Source organism: Rousettus aegyptiacus, unplaced genomic scaffold (genome assembly GCF_014176215.1).
Source record: "Rousettus aegyptiacus isolate mRouAeg1 unplaced genomic scaffold, mRouAeg1.p scaffold_m13_p_2, whole genome shotgun sequence".
NCBI classification, from domain to species: domain Eukaryota; kingdom Metazoa; phylum Chordata; class Mammalia; order Chiroptera; family Pteropodidae; genus Rousettus; species Rousettus aegyptiacus.
The window spans coordinates 64,955,167-64,968,851 of NW_023416295.1; the positions used below are offsets into that span (position 1 = coordinate 64,955,167).

General features: G+C 31.6%; 1 pseudogene; it reads left to right on the top strand.

Annotated features, from left to right (window-relative positions):
* The first annotated feature begins 8,037 nt into the window (after positions 1 to 8,037).
* Positions 8,038 to 8,155, top strand: LOC118614205 (annotated as a pseudogene).
* The last annotated feature ends 5,530 nt before the right edge of the window (positions 8,156 to 13,685 follow it).

A 13,685-nucleotide genomic window follows, 5' to 3' on the forward strand; every position in this document is an offset into this window, starting at 1 on the left:
ACATGTCTAAACATAGAATATACAACATCAAGAGTGAACCCTAAGGTAAACTACAGACTTTGGGTGATTATGTGTCTATGTAGGTTCATACTTGGAAACAAATGTACCATTCTGGTAAGTGATGTTGATAATGGGGGAGGCTATGCATGTGTGGGGTTGGGGGCATATGGTAAATCTCTGTACCTTCCTCTCAATTTTGTTGTGAAAGTAAAACTGCCTTAAGCACACTATCTTTCAGTTTATTTTCTACACAACAAAATAAAGCCTTAAAAAAGAACTAGATAAAACAGGCATGCTGCAAGTAATAAAGTATAAAATGGCTAACTGGCATAGAAACAACACTAAACTTGAGTTAGAAAACTTGAGATTGAATCCCAATTTCTGTGTGAAATTGAGCAAGCATTTATATTAACTTTTCCTAAGTCCTAGTTTTCTCTTCTGTAAAATAAGAATAATATTTCTCTTAGAGTTGTTCTGAGAATTAATAAGCTAAATCTCTGAAAGCACAAGCATGGTATAATAAGTAGCATGTATAACTAGCCACCCATTAAATGGGGTTTTTTTTTTCCCCCCATAAAGTCTGGCAATGAAAAACAAGGCAGCATTACTATTGGGATTTTTTATCCTGTGTGCCTAATTTCATAATCTACAGGGGTAAAACACTGATATAGATAGAACAGTAGGAAAGCCTTATCTTCATTCAAACCTATTTCTGCCAATCTATTCTCTATTTTCTGTACCATTTTGTGGAACCTTGTGGAAAAAAAAAAGGTATATCTTATGGCTAGATGTTAATTGTGTAGCAGAATTCAGAACATACTGTTTATTACATTAGAAAGATGGTCTGTAAGAGCAGATAAATGCAGAAGAGCTAAACATAGAAGACAAGCATGATAACAAAGAAGCCAGAAAGGCAGTTATAGAGCCAGGTTGCTCAACTATGGAACTATTTACATTTTGTGTCAGATAATCTTTTGTAGTGAGGGGTTGTCCTGTGCATTGTTGAATGTATAGTAGCATTGTTGGCCTCACATCATACCCCATCTACAATGATAATCCAAAATGTCACCAGATATTGCCAAGTGTTCCTTTAGAGGCAAAGATTGTCCCTGGTTGAGAACCACTGATTTAGATAGCAACAGTGGCAGGGAGAAGAAGAGTGAGGTAACTAATAATAGTGTCCCAAAGATTCACAGTTAAAAACAGTCACAATTTTAAAAGATTTATCAACATAAAAATGATATATGTTTATAGGAATCATGTTGGGGGAAAACTATCAGGAGTAACTCTCAAGCAGATAATGTAATATCTACTTGATACTACAGAAAGAAGGAATATAATGACTGTGTCAAAGGCCAGAAGCTGAGAGAAGGAAATAATTGGGTGTGGGCAGACAAAGATATAGGCGTGACTCAGCTCAAGGGTAACCTTTCAGTGTCCTAATTTTGTCTTCTTAATTTTTTTCCAAAAGAGAAACTCAGAAACACACAGTAGTGGGTTTTTCCCCTTTAGATAAATGGACAGGTGAATGACAGATACAAGAATCAGAAATAAAGGGTTATCTGAAAGTAAACTTATACTAAAATATGAAGTCTTTTGCCTATCTTTCTATTTTTTTGTTTTCATTTACAGTAATTCTTTTTCAATTATATTGAAAAGTCTTCTCTAGTTTATAATGTCTTTTCATTCTTTTAAGGTGACTCATGAGAGAAGGAAGATCACAATTGTAATGCAATAAAATTTAACCATCTTTTCCTTAATGATTTCTTCATTTTGTATCTTAAAATTTTTCCCTACTCTGAAGATATTCTCTTAAAATGTCATAGTTTCTTCTGTCACATTTAAGACTACTTCACTTAGAGCAGATCTTTACATATGGAATAAAGTAAGGGACAGATTTCATGTTTCTGTTAATAAATAATCAATGATCCCAATACCACTTATTGAAAAGCCAACTCTTATCACAATGCCAGCTCTGTTATATGTAAGTTTCCACTCATCTAAATGTTTCTGGCTGTTTATTTTGGTCCACTGGCCAATCCTTCTATGCACCAGTATAACGCTGCATTAATTACTAAAGTATTATACCAAATCTTTGTATTTAGTATGTCAAATCTTCTCACATTGTTATTCTGCATCATGAGTATCATACCATTACCTTCATCCTTTATTTTATTTCTTTATTAAACAGATTTGTTTAGTATTCTGTTTGGTAATTTTAATATCTGATATTTTTGTGAATATTATTCTTCCAAATAGTTTGATAGTCGTTTGATATCTTGTTTTGTAATTTTTGACTGTAAACGCATATATATTTTTAAATTTTACTGAGAATTTTTTGAAATCGATTCCTTCAGATAGGATTTATGTTGCTTCTGTCAACTACTTGGGGGATTTTAAACTTAGGGTCACCTTAAATTATTTGATTTAATTTTCTCCTTTATATCATGTATGTAGTTTGAAGTTCAGTAGCAAATTCATAAGACCAGCTTGTGGTTACAAATGATCAGGGAGATATTCTTTTATCACACTCAGTGCCAAGGTTTGAACCCATCAGTTTTTTTTGTACTGCTGTAGGAGGAGATAGGTTGATTTTATGATGCACTCTTACAATGCAGGTGCGGATATTTGGAAGTATATGCTGAGAGGACCTTATGTCTTGACTCTCCACCTAGAAAGAACCCTAAACTTTGACTATCACCTGTTCCTCTTTCAATGAGAAATGAGCCTGTAAAAATTCTAGCCCAGGGTTCTCAAGATTCAACAAAGGCTAATGTCTCTGGATTGCTCTTTTACCTAGATTTTTTTGTTTGTTTGTTTGTTTGAGCTCCTTAAGCTAAACAAACTATCACCACCTTTCACACCATTTTTCTGGTTCATAGTTGTATGTAAATACTATTTTTATATCTATCACATTATTTTTAGTTGATTATCATGAGATATTAGAGTATTTTTTCATCATACTAACAAGATATAAAGGTTAAATTATATATTTTTTCACTCTACTTTATCTATCCTTTACCTTATATCTTTTCAGATGTCTCTTCTTTTTCTGGTTTCAAAAAAACAGATACTAATTTTGAAAAAAATTCAAATGAGATGGAAGTATACAAATAAAAAGTCACAGCCCTCAACCCTACCTCTACACAAACCTAAGGAAAAGATACTGTCAGTAATTTTCTCTCATATCATATATATTTTTATTTTACAAAAATAGCAGTATACTTACTTATATTCTCCTATTGTTTTTTAACATGGTTTTAAAAAATAAACAATGTATCAGGGAGAATTTAACATGTCATTAATTATAGATCTTACTCATGAATATTTTCAAAATAAAACACTGACTTGCAAATCTTGAATTTCTTCCTCCTTTCTTCAATTTAGTATCCTACTTTCTGATAGACATTCAGAAAATATATTTTAACTTACTTTATTAAATATGCAATGTTTGCTGGTGGAGATGGGTTGTAAAGTCTGCAACCAGACTTGCTGCAAAGTTTAATAAGAAACTAACTGGATAAAAATTAACATTTAGACCAACCATGGTTTCAAAGAATAGTGATAAGAGCTCTGAAAAGGAATAGGCGAAAAGAAAATTTCTCTATTAAAAGCTCATAATAGAGAATGAGAGAAAAACTCTAGTCAATAAAAAGTGCTGTACAAGAAAGGAAATGTAATTATAGTAATACTACTTGGTTTTGCAGTGAACAATATTTATGTAACATCAATAAAGTAAACATTTATTTTTTAAAACTATATTGGCAGGATTGGGGGACAGCGAGGTACTAGGTGGTCATGAGTGAGTTAAGTTATCATCTACGATAATAGATTAACTGTAATTTCTAGCTACAAATAATGTCTAATATTGGTAAACCTAGATAAGGCAGTAAAAAGCATACTATTTACAAATAGGTGGCTAAATATCTGGATTAATTAAAAGCAATTAAAAATTAAAGCATTTAAAATCAGGTATCTCTAAGTGGATTTCCCAGGGAGAGGACACTCAATACTATTTTATTTAACATGTGTATATAATAAAATACATGAATTTAAAAAAAATGAAAAAGAGTGAAGTAATAACAGAGTCTATGCATTTTCATTCTACTTTTGTGTTTTAGAATTCAATGGAGAGGCAATATGGTGCAATGAAGTGTGTTAGATTCAGATTCACACAAACAAGGGTTTGAATTCTGGTTCTGCAGCTGACTATTTAAATGTCTATGGTAAAGTTAATGTTTCTGAGACTATATTCCTTTATATAAATTAGGTAATAATAATTTACTGTGAGGACTACCAATAATCTATGTGAAGCATATAGCACTTAGAAAATGCTTAATAGCAGTTGCTATAATTAATCATTATCTCTTGTCAAATTTCATACTTTCTAAAGGTTCATTCTTATTTTAAAATCTGAATCACAGAACAATCAGGTGAGTTTTATCATCACAGCTGAGAAAAAAGGATGTGTATACTCACTCAACTCCTATTGGTAAGAAATAAAACTTGAAACAAACTGCAAATACTTAGTTTGCTTAGTCACTTTCAAAAATAGTTCTCTCATTTAATCGATAAACAGGAAAGCAGAGAAGGGAAGGACCTATAGCTTTTCTGGTTTAGAAGAATGTTTTCATCAACAAAGTTCTTTCATTATAGTTAGCAAAATGGTAATGGTGGAGAAGATAGAAGAAAAGTTCTAAATATCAAATAGCTGTGAATCTAGGTACCAGTCAAAGGCCCAAGGTTTTCTAATACTTAAAAGATAGAGAGAATTTAATTATTTTTACTTAAAGTAGCCTAGATAATAGAACTAATAGAACTCTAATAGTAGAGTTAGATTCAATTGTGGTCATGTACTTCCTGACTTAACTCAATTATTCATTTGTATCTAAGCGCTCATAATGTTATAAAGCATGCTAAAAAATATATCTTGCCTTTAAAATGACAGGAGAGAACAATTACACATAACAGGAATGTGGACTATAATGTAACTTTTCAAGCCTGATGCTGTCTGGCATTATTTTGATTCATGGAGTCAAAAAATATATAAAATAAAAATGAAAACCCTTATTCATGTGACATCTGCTCCTTAAATCTCAAGCACAGTGTCTGGGACACTGTTCATCACCTGTGAACCACTTTTGAAGAGCTGGACTTGCAAATCCAGGTCTGAAAAATGAACCAGGATTCCAATTAAATGTAAACTTCTTAAAGACAGGAAGTTGGTTACTGCTCTATCACTAGTACCTATCAATGTCTGGCAAATGGTTATGCTCAGTCAATATTTATGGAATGGATAAATGAATGAAAGAGTAATTAATAATTCCTGAGTGAATGAGTTTTCAATCTGCAATGATAAAATAGTTAAAAAATCAAATGAATTTATTTTATTTATAATTCATGATGATATTTCCCCTTAATTTTAAAAATTAAATGAAGTGCTACACATTTGGGGTAAAAATTTTATAACTTTTTACACATGCAAAGTCAATGTTATTGTTTAACTACTTCTGTTTCATAACAAAGTATTTTCACACATCCCTTATTAGTAAAGATAATGAGAATAGTAATTGTAACAATGTTTTTTTCTAATCTAAACGAATATAGCTACTATAACATAAGCCTGACATACATCATGTCATTCACTCTTCACAACAAACCTAGGACACAGATATTATCAGCACATCTGATAGATGAAAATGGAGTTTAAAGAGGTAATTTGCCCTAGGTCACAAAGATGGTAAAATCCAGATAAAATCACTCTAATTCTAAAATAACTGGTTTAATCACAGAGTCAGCACACTCAGAGAGACTCACACTACATCTAGCTATCCAAATTCAAGCATAAGAGAATACTCATCTATTCTTTCAATACTTATTGAACACCTATTATGTTCTAAGCACTGCACTACACTCTCTTAAAGATCACTTGTAATTCTGAAATACAGTTAGAAATGGCCACATACCAACAATGATCTTTGGGACCAAACTGTTGAGAACAATACTCTGAAAGTTTCCCCATTCTATTTATATCTATGTGTGACATGTGTGCTTTTGTTTGTCCTACTAAGCTACACACATCTTTGAGGCAGGATGGTACCAGATTCATTTTTTTTGTATCTCCTAAAAATTTCTAGCACAGTGCTTTGCTTATAAAAAGTTAATAAACACTACTGAATAACAATAAACTTACTTGGCTGAGAGAAAAAGTCTTCTGTGCAATTAAATTATACTTAAAAAAAAAAAAACACAAATGCCAAAACAAAAGAGTGGTAAGCTTTAATAAAATTTTTAAATTTTCATGGAAATAAATATAAAAATCTTGAAAAATTTCATGTTCTATTAAATATTGTTTGTTTTTCATATATTACAACCTTAGATAATGTTCTTTTTTACAACATGGGCTTCCCCTACAGTCCAAGTTAGTGCATATGCTTGCACAAGGATATAGTTTCCATTTAAAAAAAAATAAAATAATATTTTCCCTTTTTTCTCTCAGAGACATTATTATGATTACAGAAATATATGAACATTTGATTCTGCAAGAATTATACATAAAAAAGAAAGCACATCCTGACAGGAATTATTTTATTTCCTCTTCTGACACTGCATTTTGCTTCTTAGTGTAGATAAAAATAAAATCAATTTGAAAGGACAGATTTTAATCTCAGATGTTAGTGAGCTTTTTTGAGGGGCGGGGGAGAGTGGAGAAAAGATATGTGGCAATTCATGTTATGCATTAGAGATCAGAATCTGGCCCTAAATTGACATGATTGATGGGTTTCTATCTGAACAGGCATAAATATGAATAGTAACTGTAATAATGCTTACCAGAGAGAGTTGATGCAACCTCAACCAGTCTCCCCTTTTATCTTTAGCATTGTTTCCACTATAGCAAAATGTTTTTAAAAACCAAATGTAAAATCTTATGCAGTGCTTAAATATAACATAAAACGACACACATACACATCCATCACATGAATCCAGTACACAGAACAAACAATGATATTAACTATTTGTAGAAAAGCTCATTCAATAACCAATTTCTAAAAGTATATATTTGTCCAGGGTAAAAATCCTTCATTTCTGAGTCACAAGTAAACCTGGAGGAGAGACCACTTCATTACATAGTGCTATATTTTTCACTATACTCTTTACTGACAATATATACAAATACTACTTATTTCATGAGGCTCAAGTATTCTCACTGAATATTCTGTCTGGCTCTAAAATTGGAAACTTATTAGACTTATTCCTCTCTAGTAGGAAAAAAAAAAAAAAGCTACAGTATATTTTCTGTTACCAGTCAGTTGTCTGGATCTTAAGTTCTTGGAGAAGAGAAAAAGACATCTCCTAGAACCTTGAACATGCAGCCTTATTCTGAGTAATTCCTGTTTTGCTGTTCCTCCTCTGAATCACTAGCAGACAGTTTTTCCTCATATGAGATAATACTTAAACTGGAACCTTTGGGAAACAGAAACTTATTTTGCAGAATTGATTTAATTAATCTGTACTGTTACCTAGCAGTAAGATCTTAGGTAAGTCATCCATCCCACAGAGTAATATTTCACTTTCCAACTTATAGAACTATTATGATAAATAAAGTTAGCAGCATTTACGAGTGGCAATGAAGTTCAAGGTCCTGTGCTACATATTTTCACATTTAATATTCCAAAGCAACCAACTTTTTAAGGTACATATGATCATTTCTATTTTACATATAAGTACATTAAAAATCAGAAATTTGAGGAACATCCTAAGAAATGACAAGGACAGGAATCGAACCTAGGTCTAAGTGAAACAACATATATGTAATAATAAAGTGAATAAGTAAATATGAAATTAAAAAACTCTAGGAATTAATTTGGGTAATGGAGTAACTTGAATCAGACTTGTAATCCACTGACGGCAATTATAAACTATAAGAAAATACTAAAACAAACGAATAAAAAACAACTATTTGGAGACACAATGGAGCATGATCAAAGTAGGTAGAAATAAAAAAAGAGAGGATTTAACCCTTCAAAGAAGAGCATAGTCTACGGCCATGGTACCCTGAACATGCCTGATCTTATCCCATCTCAGAAGCTAAGCAAGGTTGGGCCTGGTTAGTACTTGGATGGGAGGCCACCAAGAATACCAGGTGCTGTAGGCATTAAAAAAAAAAAAGAAAGAAAGAAAAGAAAACATAGCTGGGCAAGATCTCCATTTATATGGCTTTTCCCCTGAAGTAAACAGCTGTGGAAGCAGCTAGAACTAAAGTAGAAAGCCACATTCATTGGCTTGGGGTATCAGAGGCCAGTGTTCAGGGTTGAGGAAATGGCTGATAACTGAAGGTTGAGGAGGTAGATTTCAGAAAGTATGAAAATAGAGTGGGAGGAGTTAAAAAATTGCAAACATACTTCTATTAGGGCTGACTCCAGCATTGATGCATAGGAAAGACTCCAAAGAGGCCAGTGGAAAGTAATAGATGGAAGGCTGAAACAAGATTTCTGCTGCCGCCCATTGAATGAGACAGAGTTTGGAGTTTGATTCCTACCAAATTAAAGCAGCTTGGTGAACAACTCAGCTTTTCCACAGAGATCCCTGAAGGACCACATTTTAGGAGCAAGATTATACCCTTATATTAAGAGAGTCACCTTAGGATTAAGGAAAACAAAAACAAAAGAAACCCACTCTTACAAAACATAAAAACAATCCTCTGCTAGATAAAGACAAGCAGCCAGTGATTAAACTGTTATTTAAAAAAATACACTTCAGAGGATAACAGAATCCAGAGTCTCCAAAGTACATAATCTATCTAGTATATAATAAAAATTTTCAAGATGTGAGTAAAAAGAAAAATGCAACCCAAAGTCCATAGAAAAAGCAGTTATAGAAAAGATTTTGAGATGACTCAGACAAGTGCTTTAAGGAAGCTATTATAAATATTATCAGGGATGTAAAGTGAAATATCATCATAATGAATGCACAGATAGAGACTCATGCCAGAAAAATGGAAACAAAAATGGACTCAATTTGTACGCTTAAAAATGATAAATTTTGTTATGTATACTTTACCATAATAAAAATTTTTTAAAAAGAGTCAAAATAAAATCATAGAATTGAAAAATACAATATCAAAATGAAAAATTCACTGGATGGACTTAACAGCACATTGGAGATGACAGAGAAACTAACCAAACACCATGAAGATAGGTGAACATAAATTTCTAAGGAACAGATAGAAAAATATTGGAAAAAAAATTCAAAGTCTCAGTGATCCACATACCCATGGAACATTACTACATAATGCTACCATATATGTATTTGAAGTCCCAGAAGGAAAAGGGAGAGAAAATGGGGCAGAAAAAATATTTGCCAAAGTACTGGGAGAAATTCCCCATGTTTGGTGAAACTCATCAGCATATAGATACAAGCTCAACAAAACGCTAGAAGAATACATGAAAAGAAACATAATCTAGACACATCACGTTAAATTGTTGAAACCAAGGATAAAGAGTAAATTTTAAAGTAACCACAGAAAAAAAGAGGCAGTTTAATTCTGCCATCACAGAATTGGTTCATAAAACTCATAGAACTATTAATTCAATTACTCATTTAATTATTTCACTTTTTAAAGAATTTCCACTTCCAAATATCTATTTTTTCTTTACTCAGAGCTATAAGAGCTGTAATGTTATGTCTCATATCTATGGTGGTAAAAGTATTTGTGGGCCAAAAAAAAGTTAAAGCAATTATATTGATATTGTTCTGAATATACTAATTAAATAAAAGAAAAAACAGCAGATATACATATTAGTAAGGAAGAGACACCACTCTAAACAATGGGTAGACAAATCCAGACAGACTCAATAAGGAAACAGTGGATTTGAACAACACTACAGACTAAATAAACCTAATAGATATGTCTAGAACATTCCATCCAACGGCAGCAGAATATACATTCTTCTCAAACACATATAGAACATTTTCTATGATAGAGTATATATTAGGCCACAAGACGAGTCTCAACAGATTCAAGAACATACAAATTATATTAAGTATGTTTTCTGACTACAATGGTATGAAATTAGAAATCATAACAGGAGGAAAGTTGGAAAATACACAAATCATAAAACAAAGAGTATGCTCCTGAATAACCAATGGATGAAAAAAGAAATCAAATGGGATATTTTAAACAAATCTTGAAACAAACAAAAATAAAAAAAACAACATGCCAAAACTTATGGGATACAGTAAAAGCTGTACTATTAGAAAGGTTTACAGCTATAAATGCACACATAAAGAAAACAGAATGACCTCAAATAAAAAACCTACTATTATACCTCAAGGAACTAGAGAAAAAACTAAGCCCTAAGCTAGCATTAGGAAGGAAATAATAAAGAGTAGAGCAGAAATAAATGGAATAGAGAATAGAAAAACAATAGAAATGAGTAACAAAATTAAGAGTTAATACTTTGAAAAGATAAACAAGATCGACATACAATACAAACCACAAATATAAGGACAATATGAACAATATGTCAATATATTGGACAACCTAGAAAAATGGATTCATTTCTAGACATATACGATCTATCAAAACTGAATCATGAAGATAGAAAATCTGAACAGACCAATAATGATTAAGGAGATTGAATTACTAATCAAAATTCTCCCAATAGACAAAAGCCTGTGAGTAGATGGTTTCACTGGTGAATTCTATTAATCTTTAAAGAAGAATTAATATCAATCCCTCTCAAACTCTTCCAAAAAACTGAAGAGAAAGGAACACTCCTTAATTCATTTTACAAGGCCAGCATTACCCTAATGACAAAGCCAATAAGGCTACTTTAAGAAAAAAAAAAAAAAAATAGTAGCCAATAATCCTGAATAGACATGCAAAAATCTCAAAAAAAAAAAAAAATACTAGCAAATTGAATTCAACAGTATATTTAAAAGATCATACACCATGATCAAATGGGGTTCATCCCTGGGATGTAAGGATGATTCATTATATGCAAATCAATAAATGTGACATGTCACACTAATAAAATGAAGATTGAAATCATATGATCATCTTAATAGATGCAAAAAAAAAAAAAAAAAAAAAGCATTTGACAAAATCCAGCATCCTTTCATGATAATTCTCAACAAAAAACCTTAACATAATAAAGGCCATACATGACAAGTTTATGGGTAACTTTATGTTTGATGGTAAAAGGTGGAAACCTTTTCCTCTAGGATCAGGAACAAGACAAGGGTGCCCACTCTTGCCATTCTTACTGAACATAGTAATGGAAGTCTTTCAAACTTTACCATTAAGCATAATGTGAGCTGTGGGCTTGTCATATATGGCCTCTATTATGTTGATGTTTACATTGAGAGCAAACAGGCGAGAAAAAAAAAGACGTCTAAATCTGAAAGGAAGAAGTAAAATTGTCCCTGTTTGCAGATGATATGATCTTTTATAGAGAAAAACTTAAACACTTTATCAAAAAACTCATAAATGAATCCAGTAAAATTGCAGGAACAAATCAATATACAAAAATAAGTTGTATTTCTATTGACTAACAATGAACAATCTGAAGAACAAATAAAACAATCATATTTGAAATAGCATTAAAAAGAACAAATACTTAGGAATAAATTTAACAAAGAAGCTAAAGGATCTGTACACTGAAAATTATAAGACATTGATGAAAGAAAATGAATGACACAAATAGGTGGAAAGATATCTCATATTCATGAAGTTGAAGAATCAATATTGTTAAAATGGCTATACTGCCAAAAGCTATCTATAGATTCAATGCAATCACTATCAAAATTCTAATGACATTTTTTACAGGTAGAAAAAACAATCATAAAATTCATATGGAAACACAGAAGATCCAATACGATCTTAAGATCAAAATAGCCAATACGATCTTAAGAAAGAACAAAGGTAGAGGCATAAGGCTTTCTGATTTATACTGTACTACAAGCTATAGTAATCAAAATAGTATGTAGTATGGTATTGGGATTATAACAGACACACAGACCAATGAGGAAGAATCAGGAGCCGAAAAGGAAATAAGGTCAACAAGGGACCAAGTTGACATGAGAGCCAAAAAAATTCAATGGGAAAGGATAGTTTAAAGGGTGATGGGAAAACTACCACATACAAAAGAACAAAAATGGTCCCTTATCTTATACCACTCATTAAAATAAAGTTGAATTGGATTAAATATTAAATGTAGGACATGAAACCATAAAACAAAGGACCAAAGCTCCTTCACATTGGTCTTGGCAATGATTTTTTTTGGATATGACATTAAAGAACAAAAGCAAAAATAATTCAGTGGGACTACATTAAACAAGCTTCTACTTAGAAAAAAAAATCAACAAAATGAAAAGGTAATCAAAAGAATGGGAAAAATATACGCAAATTATATATCTGATAAGGAGTTACTATCCAAAACATAAAGAACTCATACAAGTCAATAGGAAAAAAAAAATCTGATTTTAAAAATGAGCAAAAGACTTGAATAGACCCTTTTCCTAAAAGGATACACAAATGGACAACAGGTACATGAAAAAGTGCTCAATATCACTATTCATCAGGGAAATACATATCAAAGATACAATAAGATATCATATTACACCTGTTAAAATGGCTATTATCAAAAAGTGCTGGCAAGGATGTACAGAAAAGGGAACACTTGTGCAGTCAGTGGTAATATAAATAGGTACAGCCATTATGTAAAACAATATGGAGTTTCCTCCAAAAATTAAAAATAGAACTATAGTATAACCCAGCAACCCTACTACTGGGTATATATCTGAAGAAAAAGAAGTCATTATCTGAGGGTATCTGCACCCCTATATCCACTGCAGCATTATTTACAATAGCTAAAATATGGAAACAATGTAAATGTCCATCAGTGGATGAATGAATTATATATATGAATCAGCTATGAGAAAGAAAAAAAAGTGCTATTTGTGACAACATGGATGAACTTTGAGGACAAGTGAAATATATCAGAGAAAGACAAATGCAGTAGATCTCAATCATCTATGGAATAAAAAAAAAACCCTGAACTCACAGAAACAGAGAGTAGATTGGTGGTGGCTGAGGGTGGGGGTGGTAAAGGGGAATATGGGTGAAGGCAGTAAAAGGGTACAAACTAACAGTTATAATATAAGATGAATAAGTTTTAGGGATCTAATGTACAGTATGATGATTATAGTTAACAATAATGTATTGTATACCTGGAAGTTGCTAAGAGAACAGATCTTAAAAGCTCTCACCACACAAACATATACGCACTCACACACATGCATGTATACACAAAAAGTAACTATTTGAGATGACAGATGTGTTAATTAACCTTATTGTGGCAATCATTTGCAATATGTACATATATTAAATTATTACACTGTATACCTTAAACTTACACATGTTATATGTTAATTATATCTCAATAAATCTGGGGAAAAAGGATGAAGCAATTATATCCTTATTTCCGTGATGACATGCATGTATACTTGAGAAACCCAAGAAAATCAATGGAAAAACTAAAAAGAAATTTAGAAAGGTAACTAATTATATAATTAGTATATGAAAATTAATGATTCTCCTAAATATTAACCATATTCAATTATAAAATAAAAACTAGAAACAAATCCATTTAATATGAAAAATATGACAAAAACAAATAACT